Source organism: Scyliorhinus canicula, chromosome 1 (genome assembly GCF_902713615.1).
Source record: "Scyliorhinus canicula chromosome 1, sScyCan1.1, whole genome shotgun sequence".
Taxonomy (NCBI): Eukaryota; Metazoa; Chordata; class Chondrichthyes; order Carcharhiniformes; family Scyliorhinidae; genus Scyliorhinus; species Scyliorhinus canicula.
Window position 1 is genome coordinate 300,905,353 of NC_052146.1, and position 13,456 is coordinate 300,918,808.

General features: G+C 53.0%; 1 non-coding gene across 1 annotated transcript; it reads left to right on the forward strand.

Annotated features, from left to right (window-relative positions):
- The first annotated feature begins 316 nt into the window (after positions 1-316).
- Positions 317-508, forward strand: LOC119978973. The gene has a single exon (XR_005463611.1). It is a non-coding gene; the product is annotated as a U2 spliceosomal RNA (small nuclear RNA).
- Positions 509-13,456: the final 12,948 nt, after the last annotated feature.

A 13,456-nucleotide genomic window follows, 5' to 3' on the forward strand; every position in this document is an offset into this window, starting at 1 on the left:
TATGGAGATAGTCGTCGTCGTGGATAGTCATATTTGTAGTAGCTCTTGGATACATTATAATAGTTAGTAGCTTTTGGATATTTTTGTCATGTTTATCTAACGGTTAGATAAACATGACAGAAATATCCAAAAGCTACTTAGATTCTAACCCATGTAATTATTTAATAATAAACATTTTACTACTCAAGAACTAGACGTTCTCTTGTGCATGATTCTACCGGCCAAGCACCAGAACGTAACAGAATGTGCTGCTCCTGCATCAGTTAGGCTGACACCAGCAGCCAGCTCGGAGTGGTTGCTTGAAGTTACAAAAGAGATTGCTACTCGGCCTTTTGGCTAAGATCAAGTGTAGTAGCCTTTTGGCTCAGACCTGGTATGTCTCTCTTGCGGGGACCATGAATTGGATTCAATTTGAATTGGTTTTTGGAGCAGGCAAGGAGCTGGATTAGGGGTTTGCCCCTGACCACACTCTGAGCCCTGGCTTTGTAACTCAGGAAAAGTAATTTTAAAAAAGGAGTTACGGAAGAGATTTGAGGAAGTCAAAGGTGAAGATTTGTTCACTGGCCAGTGAACCATTAGCAAGGAGGGCCAACTCAGAACTAGGATTAGAAGGGTAAAGGGGGTGGGGAGGACTGGAGGCTGCTGTGTGGCACGGAGAGATACTGAGAGATGGCAAAGTGGCAAGCATTTAAAAGTAAGTCAGGTAAATATTTCAAGCATTGTTAATGGGAGTGAGAACGGGAATGGCCTCTTGTGCATCGCCAATTTCAGTCACTCCGCCATTGGCGCCCGGGCCTTCAGCTGCCTGGGCCCCAGGCTCTGGCATTCCCTCCCTCAACCTCTCCACCTCTCGACCCCACATTTCCTCCTTTAAACACTCCTCCCCATGACCAAACCTTCACCTTGTGAGGCTCGGCGTGACATTTTGTTCAATAATGCTCCGGTGGGGTGGTTTTGAGTCAGTTAAAGGCACTGAATGGAGTCAAGTTGTTGTTATCTTTCGGGATCAAGCCTGCAACACTCGGGAAGGGAAATCGGGAGTCCAGGATCCAACGCAACCCTTTATTCAAGTACTTCCAAAGTTTAAATGCCGCAGCTTTCTCCCTGTCCTCCTCAGCAAACAGCTCCTTCCTCCCTCCGCCTCCCCACCCCCACTCAACAAGTGAAAAAAAAAACATCCTTTGTGTTCGCCTGTTACAAGGTCACCTCATCTTGTGGTGAATGAACTGTGCCAATGACTGCAGGGTACTGAAAAGTAAATCTTGTTATTATATGAACGTCCTTTGAGACGAAGATGTTTCGTCATCAGGAAGGTCCATTGGCCGGGGGGGGGGGGGGGAGGGGGGAACGGGGGGGGGGGGGGGGGGGGTGAATACTATGATCCTGTACCTTTGGAACTAGGATTAAACCATCTAGAACAGAGCAAAGCTGTGAAATAGCAGAGCCAAAGCCCATTATCAGGGAGGGACTCATTGGGAGGGCTAACGTGCTGATGTCAAGCAGGCATCACTGATTGATGTTTCAGTACACATTGTTCCAGCACTGTACTTTAACAGCACTGCGTCATTTAGCGTCTTGCTGATAATACGAGAGGTGGAGGGGGGCGGTTGGTGATTACTGGCCAAGATTCTCCGGATGCCTGCTTGAGTCTCGTGGCAGGGCTGCTGCCTGTTGGGCAGCAGGTCCAATTGGAAGGCGGAGTGAAAGAGAGGGGGAATGTGGATATATATCCAGTTGCGGCCAGTTAAGTATTTTATGAAGCCTGCCCACTGTTGTAATGTAGGAAATGCGTCAGCCAATTCGTGCACAGCAAAATCCCACAGCCAATCTGTTCTGTCGGCATGTTAGTTGATGGATAAATATTGCCCAAGGATAGCATGGAAATCTGTCCCCCCCCCCTTGCTTCCCCATCCCCCACCCCCATGAAATAGTCCCACTGCACCGTTTATATGAAAATGAAAAATGAAAATCGCTTATTGTCACGAGTAGGCTTCAATGAAGTTATTGTGAAAAGCCCCTAGTCGCCACATTCCGGCGCCTGTCCGGGGTAGGCTGGTACGGGAATCGAACCGTGCTGCTGGCCTGCTTGGTCTGCTTTAAAAGCCAGCGATTTAGCCGAGTGAGCTAAAACCACCTGGGCCTCTTCGTTTAACCTTTCACCTGAGGGATGGCACCTCCGACAGCGAGGGAGATTCATGCGCATCAGTCCTTTGCAACACCTGACCTGGAAGCTCTTGTTGCGACAACATAGCTTTGCTCAATATAACTCGATAGAGATAGGGTAGAGATTGTGTTCGACAACGGATCCAGCCTATTGCTTTCCTGGGAGTTAGAATACAAGGTTCAAGACAATTGGCAAAAAAGCCAGTGGGGAGGCCAAGGCAGATTCACCCATAAGTTTTGAAGAAGGAATTGGATCAATCCTTAAGGATTATTTTAGTGGTTAACGGATTGTGGGTGTTGCTGGCAAGGTGGTCATTTGTTGTCCATTCCTAATTGCTACAACTGAGTGGCTCGGTTGCTCAGCCAAGTCCGAGGACAGTTAAGAGTCCACCACATTGCTGTGGGTCTGGATCACACACAGGCTAGACTTGGCCAGAACGGCAGATTTCTTGCCCAAAAGAACATTAGTGAATGCAGAGGGATTTTGCAACCACGGCCTCCACTTCCGAAGTTAACTTTAATTCCAGTCTCCTTGTGCGAACTGAACTTACTAATTAGTTGAATGCCTTTTTGGCTACCATGGTGGGATTTGAACCTGTGGCCCAGAAGATTAGCCCAGGATTAACTCGCTCAGTGACATGACCACTACACCACTATCGTCGCTTGAGGGCAAAGGGGAAACCTTTGTGGAACAAGCAGGGTGGGTTCCGGGGAAGGGGCGAGTCGGACCTACGGGGCAGCCCTTTGAAGAGGAGCTGACACGGACAAAATGGGTGGAATCTTTCATTTTGATTTCAAAGTGTTGGCTCGGGTGGGAAAAGCGGTGTGCCGGGCGCCAGCTTCACTCCTGATATCCCGCCATATATTACAACACTTGGAGATAGGAATGCTGGGGGCAGGTCCCACACCGGTGGGGTGGGCTGTGCTGGCAATGTCGGCCTTCCATAGGACAGAAATAAAACTAGAAAGAAAGATCCCACCCACAGACACTAGGAAATCCTCCCTCCCCCATGGACATAGAGAATCCCCCCACCACCACAGACATAGGGAGCCCACCCGCCCCTAGCAGACACAGGAAACCCCCCCCCCAACATGGAAACAGGGACTCCCCCCCCCCCCCCCCCAGCCCATGGACCTCCCCAGTGAATGCCCCACCAACACTGCCTCCTGGCACTGTCCTTGACACAATACTGGGCCAAGGAGCAGTGGCACAGTGTTGCCAGGGTCCTGCCCATCCATTTCTCTCTCCCTCCGGCGGCTGTACCCACCTGTGTGCTCCCCCCCCCCCCCCCCCCCCCCCCGTGGGTTCTCTTCACCTGGTTCAGGTTGCTCCAGATGTGCTGTAAACCCCGCCGACGTGGCGCTGCATCTGCGAGGGGGGTGATCCGAATGTGGGGCGGATGACACAGCTGGAAAACCCACCAAAGGTATTAAAATGCATTTAAGCGGAGTTCCCGGCAATGCGTTGGGGGAACCCCATTATGTCACCGCCGGAGGTGAGGATGATCGCGTCGCGAGATCTCGCCAGTGCCAATCTTGTTTTCGGCCCTCCTGCGATGTGGCACCCCCGTTGCCATCCACGCCCGGCCAATGGGCTGAGTGGCCTCCTTCTGTGCTGATAATGGGTGAGGGAGTAGGGAAACGGTACCAGGTCTTTCCCAACTTATTAACACTGCAGGCACCCAGATAATGACCTAAGTGGGCATAACATAGCCAGTTACTTAATTTAACCACACGCAGACTGACAGCTTTCCTCCTCTGTGCAGATGTTGGCACACTACCGAGAGGCCTCTGCGAGGATCATTTAAGTAGCTGAGTGCATCCGGAAGAAAATGTCCCTTCCCCATAGGACTCGGCTGGGAGACCTGCCTCATGAACGTCAAGAGCAGGCGGTACTGGATTCTGCTCTCAGCCTGGCACACGTTACCAATCCGAAGCCAGGCTCCAAATGATGTTCCCACATTTGAAAAAGTAAGAGTTAAAGGTGGAAATAAGTTTTAAATTCACAGCCTTTCCCTTCACTTTCAGGGTGAACATGAGTACTTCACACACAGTGAATTGGCTACTGGAGTGGGCAGACTCGATGGGCCGAATGGCCTCATTCTGCACTGTAAATTCTACGGTTCTATGGTAAGTTCCAAGAAAGTGCTGGACACGTGCAGCAGATCAGACAGTGCACGAGGCTCAAAAAGGCAGCCAAGGTTTCTGGCTGGAGTCTTCTTCAAATGTCCCAGGGGGCTCAGGAACGAATTTGCTGAGGAGGGAAGCGATAATGGTAGATCTGAAGAACATGGGAATGATATCTGAGGAGAGTGAACCATTAAAACCAGCTAATAGATGGGGGTGGGGGCTGGGGGGCTGGAAGGGAAGACAGTCAGCTTCAGTTGCACCTCTTGAATCCAAACTATTTGAAGAAGAGAAGGTATCCTGGCCAATATTTCTCCCTCAGTCACTAACAATACCTGGTCATTGTCACAATACTGGTTCTGACATCTTGCTGTTTGCAATACTGATATGTTCCCTTCATTAACAATGACTGCACCTCATTAGCGGCAAGTGGCTTTGAGATATCCTGTTGATGTGAAGATTTTATATCCATAGAATCGCTACAGTCCAAGGCGGCACAGTGGCACAGTGTTAGCACTGCTGCCTCATGGCGCTGAGGACCTGTGTTCGATACCGACCCCGGGTCACTGTCCGTGTGGAGTTTGCACATTCTCCCTGTCTCTGCGTGGGTCTCAACCCCACAACCCAAAGATGTGCAGGCTAGGTGGATCGGCCACGCTAAATTGCCCCTTAATTGGAAAACAAATAATTGGGTACTCTAAATTTAAAAAGAACCCCCCAAAAAATCCCTACAGTGCAGAAGGAGGCCATTCGGCCCATCATGTCTGCACCGACCCTCCAAAAGAGCACCCTACCCAGGCTCACTCTCACACCCTGTCCTCGTAACCCCACGCATTGATCACAGCCAATCCGCCTAACCAGCACATCTTTGGACTGTGGGAGGAAACGGGAGCACCTGGAGGAAACCCACGCAGACACGGGGAGAACGTGCAGACTCCGCACAGACAGTCATCCAAGGGCGGGATTCAACCCGGGTCCCTGGTGCAGTGAGGCACCAGTGCTAACTACTGTGCTACCATGCTGCCCCAACGTAGAAGATGAATGTAAATTCTTTTTTTTTCAGCTTGATTGGTGCTGGGCCTTTGAAGGAGCTATCCAATTAGTCCCCCCTCCCTTGCCTCGCTTCTGCAATTTCACTCAAGTATTTATCCGATTCTCTTTGGAAGTTACTATTGAGTCTACTTCCGACCACTCTTTCAGGCAGCACATTCCAAATCCATCTGCATTTAAAGCTCTGTATGTATGACGCAGTATGGCAGAACAAGACAAATAAGGGTGAACACATCTGCAGTGAAGCAATGCTCTTTTACCGAGCACTTGGCGTGACTTCTTTAAGTCGGAGCATAATGATAACGTGAGATTGAAGATCAGCTCTCACCGAGTGTCTGTTTGTATCACATTGCAACCTCATCGCCCTACCTGTGCTGCTGATTCAGACACTAAATCACACTACATTCTGCCTGACACTGAATGCTGACAACACATTTTTTTCCCCCCCCCTGAGGTCATCAGCGCTTTGCAATTCTTAACAGCAACATACAAACAGCTGAGCTCCGTCACAGAGTGTGTGGAGTGTGCTGGGGGTGGGGCGGACGTCGACGGTCAGTGCTCAACGCAGTGCAGCAACTCCAATCAAGAAGAGAAATGTGCCTCCTCATCGCGTCACGAGGTCGTCGGGGACATTGGCCTCGTCGGTAATAAAGAGGCCATGCGAGGTGGCAGCACTGTGGCCATGGTCGTGAGTCGAGCGCTTGTAAGGAGGGAGAGGTTTAAGGAGGGCGGAGGGGTAGGAGAGGGGGGGGGGGGGAAGGTATGGTGAGTTGGGGTTCACTAAGGGTGAGGGGTTGCTCGATGCGGGGATTGAGGGAGGGAAGGACGGAGGCTGATGGGGAGATGTATGGAATGGGTTTGCAGGGTAGCAATGAATGAAGGTATTTAAGGAAGCCAAGAGAGTCGGTCAACGTGAAGTGAAAAGCCAAAGGAAGAGTTGCACTATCATCACGGGGTGGCACAGTGGTTAGCACTGCTGTCTCACAGCGGTAGCGACCCAGGTTCAACTCCAGCCCGGGTTAATTGTCTGTGTGGAGTTTGCCCGTTCTCCCCGTGTGTGCGTGGGTTTCCTCCGGGTGCTCCGGTTTCCTCCCACAGTCCAAAGATGTGCAGGTTAGTTGGATTGGCCATGATAAATTGCCCCTTAGTGTCCAGGGATGTGCAGGTTAGGTGGGGTTATGGGGCTGCTGGGATAGCGCTGGAGCCTGATTAGGGTGTTCTTTCAGGGGGTCGGTACAGACCTGATGGGCTGAATGATCTCCTTCTGAACTTTAGGGATTCTATGATCACATCCTATTGCCCTACGGACATCCCAAAGAGCTTTTCAGCCAAGTAAATACATCTTGATGTCACTCTTGTGATAGGGGATGTAACAGCCAAATTGTGCACAGCAAGCTCCCACAAACAGCAATGACTGGACAATCTGCTTTAGGGGACAAAAGCAAAAAATACTGGACAATCTCAGCAGGTCTGACAGCGTCTGCGACAGAGAACGGAGCTAACGTTTCGAGTCTGGATTACTTTGTGTCAAATCTCTGCATTTAGGGATGTTGGTTGAGGGAAGAATATTGGCCAAGACTCCTGGGCTAACTTTACTGCTATTCTTCAAAACACATCTCCCGTGCCCACCTGAGCAGGTATGCCAGCCATTAGTTTAATATCACTTTAAAAAGACAGATGGTGAAAAGTTGTTTGAAGGTAGAGAGTTGCCAGAGGAGATGGGCAAGAGACAAAAAATTGGTGATTATGGCCGTATCACGACCACAGCGGTTTTGAGTGGGGCAGGTGCTGATCATAGATCATAGAATTTACAGTGCAGAAGGAGGCCATTCGGCCCATTGAGTCTGCACCGGCTCCTGGAAAGAGCACCCTCCCCAAGGTTAACACCTCCACCCTATCCCCATAACCCAGCAACCCCACCCAACACTAAGGGCAATTTTGGACACGAAGGGCAATTTATCATGTCCAATCCACCTAACTTGCACATCTTTGGACTGTGGGAGGAAACCGGAGCACCCGGAAGAAACCCACGCAGACACAGGGAGGATGTGCAGACTCCACACAGACAGTGACCCAAGCCGGAATCAAACCTGGGACCCTGGAGCTGTGAAGCGATTGTCCTATCCACAATGCTACCGTGCTGGAAGGTGTAAGTCCAAAAGTCACGGTGAGGTACAGCTTGGATTCTAATGATCAAGCCGGCCAGGAGGTTTGACTCTTGCCTTTGAGGTTGTGGGTTCAAGCCTCACTCCAGGGCCTCAGTCCTAAATCTAAATGCCCAATAGAAAGCATTCTATATGGCTGCATCACAGCCTGGTATGGAAACTGCTCGGCCCAAGACCGCAATAAACTTCAGAGAGTCGTGAACACAGCCAGTCCATTACACAAACCTTCCTCCCCTCCATTGACTCTGTCTACACCTCCCGTTGCCTGGGGAAAGCGGGCAGCATAATCAAAGACCCCTCCCACCCAGCTTACTCACTCTTCCAACTTCTTCCATCGGGCAGGAGATACAGAAGTCTGAGAACACACACGAACAGACTCAAAAACAGCTTCATCCCCGCTGTTAACAGACTCCTAAACAACTCTCTTATGGACTGACCTGATTAATACTACACTCCTGTATGCTTCACCCAATGCCGGTGTCTATGTAGTTACATTGTGTACCTTGTGTTGCCCTATTATGTGTTTTCTTTTTCTTTTGTTTTCATGTACTTAATGATCTGTTTGAGCTGCTCGCAGAAAAATACTTTTCACTGTTCCTCGGTACACGTGACAATAAACAAATCCAAATCTAGACTAACATACCAGTGGAGTGCTGCATTACCAGACGTTCCATCATTGGCATGAGCTGCCACACTGAGCTCCAGTTTCGAGGCAGTATTGAAAGCTAACAAGATCAGAAGAAACGGGAGGAAGAGTCGGCCACCTGGCCCATCGAGCCTGTCCTGCGACTCGATAGGATTATGGCCAAACTGATCATGGTCTCCAACTCCACTTTCCTGTTTGCCTTCAGAATCCCTGTCAGTAAAAAAATCTGCCTTGAACATATTCGATGACCCGACCAACAATTCTCTCTAAGAATTCCAAAGAGTAAGGCCAATTCCGCCTCGTTTCTGTTTGAAATGGGAGAACGCTTTTTAAAATCTGCGCCTCCAGTTCTAGATTCCCCCACAAGAGGAAGCATCCTCCCAGCATCCACCGTGTCTATTCCGCTCAGAATATTATGGGGTGGATTCTCCATTTCCCAATGCCAGTGTCTGGTTTCCCCGTCCGGTGGAGAATGGAGCGCCGGGGTGCCAACCCCGTTGCCGGCGGCGAGCTACGCGCCTCGCACCGTAAGGGGGATGCAAATCATCAAGTCCCATCTGATCAAAGGGCTGGAAACCCCAGCCTCTCGCCCCCCCCCCCACACATACCCCTGTCATGCACCAATCCCCGCACCGGGAAATTCTACCGGCGGTATTTGGTGCAAGTTTGCCCAAACGTGTCTGCGGTGGGTCAAGGGGGGTCTGGGAATAACTGGGTTGTCTCCCAAAGTCCATTGAAAACCCCCCCTCCTCCTTACCCCGTAATGAAAATCCTGAAGTGTCGTTTCGAGGAAGTCTCTGACATTTGTGACATCTGCTGCATTAAACCCTTTTGTCTGAGGCAGCAGATGTTAGGGAAGGGTGGATGCAATGATTTTTCACACTGTTGCCTGGACTGCTCTTCAGCTTTTATGCAGGGGTCTCTTTGGGGGGGGGGGGCCTGATGGGGGGATCGGTGTGGGAGGGTTTCGGGTCACCCACATGCGTCAGTGCAGTTGGGAGGGGGTGTGACTGTTATTCAGTGGTGCGGTGGGGGGGGGGGGGATGCCGTGGCCTGTCAGCAGTGAGGGTCTGGGTATGCATTATAGGGGGGTGGGGGGGGGGGGGGGGGGGGGGGTGGGGAGGGAGCGACCCCCTGTTCAAAGCGTCGGCCCAATACCGGGATTAAACGGAATCCGGCGTAATCTCCTCCGTTCATGAATTTTCAGGGTGAAGGAGAGGGAATCGCACCTGGGTACTGCTCCCAGTGCCCGCGGAGACCAGCAGTGATTCTCCGCTGGTGGCAGCTCTCCAGAGCGGAGACTGCAGCCCTATTCGCTTCACTGAGGTGATCTCTCCTCATCTCCAATGAGCATCGGCCAACCTGCTCAGTCTTTCCCCAGAAGACAAACCCCTTCATCCCAGGAATCAGCCGAGTGAACCTTTTCTGAGCTTCCTCTGACGGAAGTATATCCTTCCTGCAGCAAGGGGGCCCAGGTTGTACACAGTACTCCAGGTGCATTTTTACAAAGGCCTTATGTTGTAACCAATCTTCCTGCTTTTATCCCCCATTCTTCTTGCAGCAAGGACCAACATTCCATCTGCCTTCCTAATCAGTTGCTGTGCTGGCATGCTAACCTTGCGTGATTCACGCACAAGGACGCCCCCATTCTACTGCGGTCTCTTTTAATAATATTCTCCCCTCTTCGAATCTTCCTGCCAAAGTGGACAAGCTCACACTTTCCCACTGATGTGACCATCAATTCACTCGGAACACGATTGGAAGTAAACTGTGGTTTTAATAGTCTTACAACTGAGCCTGCCTGCGACCAGAAGAACTGAGGGCAGGCTCACACGGCTGCAGCACTTTATACTTCCGGTAGTGGGAGGGGCCATGGGCGGAGCCATGGGCGGAGCCAAGGGTGGAGCCCTGTACAAGCTCCTCATCTCCCCCTATTGGCAGAGCCGCGCAACGGCTCACAGGCAGAGCCCACAATGACATAATACTATACATTACAATACAGTGTGAATTACAATACAGTATGAATTCACCACACCCACGTTCGACTCCCACCTGCCAATTCTTTTGCCCACTCACTTGAAAAAAAATGGCTTGGGAGCTCTCCGAAATCCTGGCCAGCAACGATCCGTAACAAACAAAATAGTCTTGTGTCTTATTTGCCGATTGTGAGTCTTTGCGGTGTTTAAAATGGCCGCGCTCCTGTAGGCTACAAAAAAAAGGACAACAGTGGCTGCACGCTCTGCAAAGTGACCGGTTGCAAAGTGGCTTGCGACACCCCGAGGTCAGCCGCAATGTGAGTGTAAAGTTTGTTCTGTTAACTCAGAAACCTGTGGATGCCCAAGCTGAGTGAGACTGACCTCGGAGGGCCAACACTTCCAGAGAGCTGCGAGGGACCCCCCAACCCCCCCTTCCCCCCAACCCCTCCCCCTTCCCCCAACCCCCCCTTCCCCAACCCCTCCCCCTTCCCCCCAACCCCCCTCCCTTCCCGCCAACCCACCCCCCACCCCAAACCCTGACTCGCCCAGATAGCCTGTGACATGTGAAAAGAAGCAATCACTGGGGGCCTGGAACCTGAGCTGGAGGGGTGCCCAACATTCTCACACTCGAGCCGATGGGAAAAAAAAAGCATTAGCTCTTCAGGAAAGCCGGAAGCTTTGCAAATGCTGAAGGCAGCAATGAGGTGACGGTATTCGGGTCTGGGAGAGGGCAGCCATGCTTTCCTGTAAAGCGTGGGGTTTTATTGACCGGCTGTCCCCTATTTTAAAGGGTTGTTCCCCCATTTTGATTGTTTGTCCTGCGTCACTCGGGGCACACGTTTTGGCCCGTATTCCTGTTGGGAGACTGATCCTGGGAATTTCCAGGAGAGTTTGATTGACCCAAATGGGACTGAGTGAGGTGGCCAGCAAGGGAGATGATCGTATTTCAACTCCACAAGAGAGGTTGTGAGTTTTGATTAATTTAAAACCCCACCAGCCACCCTGAGGAAGCCCCTCCCCCTCCTCTCCCTAATCCCTCTCAACTTGAACCACACCCATTATTCATGGTCACCTCCCCACCTAGCCCCACATCCGCAGTGTCTCTTATTTCATAAGAGTTGGTCACGCGTGGTGCCTTCCCATCACTTTCGCCCATATTTATAATTCCACAATTAATAGATCTCCGTTCCGAATAAATAAACAAAGTGCCTCTTCGGGCTTTTCAGGAGGTCAGCCAGTCTATAACCCCACCGCCCGTCTGAAGTCCTCCGCGACATAGAGTCACGCATATCCCACCGTGTCCGATTCACAAACTCCCTCTGTCCAGCTCCCTATTTCCCCTTACTTAATGCCACACTGCCACCACCCACCCCTGCCACCACCCACCCCTGCCTCCACCCACCCCTGCCACCACCCACCCCTGCCTCCACACACCCCTGCCACCACCCACCCCTGCCACCACCCATCCCTGTCACCACCCACCCCTGTCACCACCTACCCCTGCCACCACCCAGCCCTGCCTCCACCCACCCCTGCCACCACCCACTCCTGCCACCACCCACCCCTGCCACCACCCACCCCTGCCACCACCCACCCCTGCCACCACCCACCCCTGCCACCACCCACCCCTGCCACCACCCATCCTTGCCACCACCCACCCCTGCCACCACCCACCCCTGCCGCCACCCACCCCTGCCGCCACCCACCCTTGCCACCACCCACCCCTGCCTCCACCCATCCCTGCCTCCACCCACCCCTGCCACCACCCACCCCTGCCACCACCCACCCCTGCCACCACCCACCCCTGCCACCACCCATCCCTGCCTCCACCCATCCCTGCCACCACCCACCCCTGCCACCACCCACCCCTGCCACCACCCACCCCTGCCACCACCCATCCTTGCCACCACCCACCCCTGCCACCACCCACCCCTGCCGCCACCCACCCCTGCCACCACCCACCCTTGCCACCACCCATCCCTGCCTCCACCCATCCCTGCCACCACCCATCCCTGCCTCCACCCACCCCTGCCACCACCCACCCCTGCCACCACCCACCCCTGCCACCACCCACCCCTGCCTCCACACACTCCAGCTGTTCCCCCGAATTGAAGGTTGTTACGAGGGGACACAAGTTCAAGGTGATGGGGCAGGGAGAGGTGAGGAAAAACCTTTTTACCCAGAGGGTGGTGATGGTCTGGAACGCACCGTCTGGGAGGGTGGTAGAGGCGGGCTGCCTCACATCCTTTAAATAGTACCTGGCACGTCACAACATTCCAGGCGATGGGCCAAGTGCTGGCAAATGGGATTAGGGAGGCAGGTCAGGTGTCTTTCATGTGTCGGGGCAGATTCGATGGGCCGAAGGGCCTCTTCTGCACTGTACCATTCTGTGATTCCTGTCTCAACAGCAACAACAACCTGCATTTATGTAGCTCCTTTATCCTACAGTGAAATATCCAAAGATTTTTCAGAGGAATTATTCCCCCCCCCCCCTCCGCCGCAGGCTCATTAGTGTTAATGAACTCTCTACCCTGGCGAGAGGTGCAGACTGTGTCATTGAGTACATCGAACGCTGATTCAGACAGATTTATGATTGACAAGGCTCTGGGGCGTTGTGAGGGGGGTGTGATGGGGAATGGGCAAGAAAGTGGTATTAAGGCCACAATCAACTCAGACATGGGTTGCAATTCACCGATCGCGGTACTAAGTGTCCGCGCCGTCATCAACGCCGTCGCGTTTCATGACGGCGCAAAACGGGCGCGGGCAGTAGTGATTCTGCCTCCCCACATGGGGCTAGCACGGCACTGAAGCTATTCCGCCGCTCCATCCTTACATCCCTGTATGTGCCAACCGACACATGCGCGGTAGACTCACGGAACGCTCCGTCCCCAACGCAACATGGCGCGGGGATTCTGGGCCGGAAGCGTAAAAATGTAGGCCCGGGGGGGGAGAGAGGCCGGCCCACCTATCGGTAAGCCCCGATCGTGAGCCAGACCCCATCGAAGGCCCCCCCAACCCTCCTGCCCCCACAGAACGCCCCCCCCCCCCCGACCCTTTGCGCAGAATTCCCGCCGGAGGACCTCTGCTTTTTCCGCGGCCGCTCGGCCAATCCGGGCGGGAGAATCAGCGGCCTGGCCGCGTACAGCCCTTGACCGGCGCTGCGCCAAACGCGCCGGCGCAAATGCCGCCGATTCTCCGCATCTCAGAGAATCACGCGCCGGCGTTGGGGCAGCGTGGCGCGGTTGTGGCGATTCTCCGGCCCGGCGCGGGGCTGGGAGAATCCCGCCCAGGATCTTATTGGATGGGAGAGCAGGCCCGAGGGGCCGAGT